Source organism: Protobothrops mucrosquamatus, unplaced genomic scaffold (assembly GCF_001527695.2).
Source record: "Protobothrops mucrosquamatus isolate PMUCROS unplaced genomic scaffold, P.Mucros_1.0 scaffold852, whole genome shotgun sequence".
Lineage (NCBI taxonomy): Eukaryota > Metazoa > Chordata > Lepidosauria > Squamata > Viperidae > Protobothrops > Protobothrops mucrosquamatus.
In genome coordinates, this window is record NW_015387107.1 from 13,698 (window position 1) to 16,194 (window position 2,497).

The following is a 2,497-nucleotide window of genomic DNA, read 5'->3' on the forward strand; positions in this document are numbered from 1 at the left end:
CATCAGCTTCGAAAAGCTACAGGGATAGTGTCAGTTCCCGCGGACGTCTGTAATTTGCGGGCAACTCAAATATTCCGATCCTGCGCAGGACTTGTGAGTTTGGCTGGCGGGGAAGTAGGTGCTCCAGGCAGTTTTGCATTATTCTCGAGGGCTTGAGGCGTTTAGGGTTAAAATCCTGAAACCCTTCCACTTCATTTCAGAGGTAAGTATTACAACTCCTCGTTTTCATTTATCTCAAACCCAGCTCACTCTCTTGCCTCAATCGCAATTGACGGAAAGCCATTCTAATGCATTCCGTTCCTTGTGACTTCCCGTCTTTTAAAATCGTTTCTTCCTCAAAACAGTTCGGGTTCTCGCATAGTTACATTAGCAATTATTTACTAATAATACTAAGGAAAATCCATTCTTATTCCTAAGCAGAAAAGCACTCGAGAACACATTTGCCCGCACCCAAAATGGCGATTAGTTCCTCTTTGCATTTCACCGCCATACACTCGCTGGAGAAACTTCAGCTGCCCCGACTTCCCTTTCCCACTCCCGGCGGCCATTTTTCTTTCTCTGTAAAGCCACGGGACTTGAAAGACAGGAAGGAGCCCGGCACGCATCCTTCCAGCCAATCATTAAGCAAGTGCACGAGACGGGCAGGCTTAGGAGCCGACGATTTCCTTCTCTCTTTTGCGGAGAGGCGGGACTTCGTTTGACGACGGCCAATGAGAGGGGAAAGAACTTCCTTCCCCAATCCGCCCTGTTCCAATTGGCGTGGGGCGAGCGTTCAGCGGTCGAAGCAGAAGCTCGAGTTGGACGCGGGTAGGTGAGTTAGTACCGTGAGGCGGGAGCGAGGGAGGGAAGCGGCGTGGAAGCCCCTACGGGCAGCAGAGAGCCCGGCGTGTGGCTCTTTGACTTTCGGTCGCGGTTCCAGGGGCCGGTAACGGACAGGCGCCGGCTTGGTGTTGCACATAAGTGGGGAGAAAAAAAAAAAAAAAGGTTCTCGTGTGCTCGACTCCCGTGACTGGTCCGTTCAAACGATTTACTTTACCCTGCTGGGATACGTGAAAAAAGCTATTTTGGGAACTGGGTTGCCTCTATCCGAGCACTCCCCCCTCCCATTTATTATGGAAAGTAAAGGCTCGACCTGCCTGTCCGCCGCCCAGGTAAAGCGGCGCAGAAGGAGAGGTGCAGGTTGGGGGGCCGTAAGCTTTAAGCCGCCGCCGGTTTCGGAGGTCGTCGGCCGGGTAGGAGCCCCGCAGCTAGGCGAACTCGTGGCGACGTTTCGATTTCAGCGCTCGGCTCGTAGCTTCCTCCGCCGTCCGATCCTCCTTGTGGGAGCGAAGGCTCTTTGCGCTTTTTCCTCCTCCTCCTCCTCGGCAGCAACTTCCATAGGGCCCTCCGACGGAGTATCCTAATCTGGGTGAATTAAAAAAATAGACCAGCGTATGATTAAATTTCTGCGGGAAGTTTCCCCATAGACGAAAGCTAACGCAGTGCTAGTCTGTTCTGCCTTTTGCTCCCAGTCTAGGAGCATGTTTTGTGCAGGCAGACGTCACCATTTGTAAACTTCTGGGTTGGTGGAAGGCTTTCTTTTTCAGTAGTTTTGGAAATAATATTTCACCTTTGCTGATGGTCTTTATTTTTCTGTTTATGAATACTAAACGTTATTTATTAGGGTTTGTTTTTTTTTTACCCCACCTAGGGTTGCCAGGTCTGCTTCCAAAAAATAGCGGACAAGCGGGGGGGGGGGTGTTAAGTAGTAAAAAAAGTAGACTGTACAGCTTTAGATTACGTACCATTTCATCATGAAGCTTTTGAATAAAAAAAATGTCCACTATTTTGTGAAAAAGAATAGTGGACTTTTTTTTTATTCAAAAGCTTTATGATGAAATGGTATGTAATCTAAAGCTGTGAAAAAAAAATAGTGAACATAATGTGAAAAAAGTGGACTGTCCACTCAAATAGTGGACACCTGGCAACCCTAACCCCACCTTTGCTTCTCAAGGGGAGATACAGCATTCAGTTATTTCTCGCAAGAATAACCCTGAGAAATAAATGATTGGCCTAGACTAGAGTCACTCCTAAATGGTGGTGGTGAATTTGAACCAAGGTTTTCCTAATTCTGCATCTCAACCACTACCCTCTTTTGCTTCAAACAAACAAAAAGGTTGCTTCCTATAATGCAGTCACCTTAGGCTTAGAACAGTGGTTCTCAACCTGTGGGTCGGGACCCCATTTGGGGTCGATCGACCATTTCATGGGGGTCGCCAAGCAAGGCTGTCCACCATTTTTTTTGTCCGCCATTTTTTTCCCTTTTCCGGCGGGTGCCTTACCTCCCTTGGGCTGGGCCAGCTGGTGGTCGGCCTGCTCCGTCTCTGCCGCTTGCCAGCTACGCCTCGGCCGGCGCAGGGGGCGGAACCACGCATGCACGGCGCTCCCGGGCAGGGAAAGTCCTCGACTTACGACCGGTTGGGTAGTCCTCGACTTACGACCGGTTTAGTCCTCGACT

General features: G+C 49.7%; 1 protein-coding gene across 2 annotated transcripts in view; it reads left to right on the forward strand.

Annotated features, from left to right (window-relative positions):
- The first annotated feature begins 753 nt into the window (after positions 1–753).
- Positions 754–2,497, forward strand: part of LOC107290174 (DExD-box helicase 39A) — a 17,160-nt gene continuing 15,416 nt past the window's right edge. The window contains exon 1 of one of the 2 annotated variants that reach the window (XM_015819033.1): positions 754–811. The gene's annotated coding sequence lies outside the window, so the exon portion shown is untranslated. The remainder of the gene's footprint in view (positions 812–2,497) is intronic. The other variant, XM_015819035.1, reaches the window with a different exon arrangement.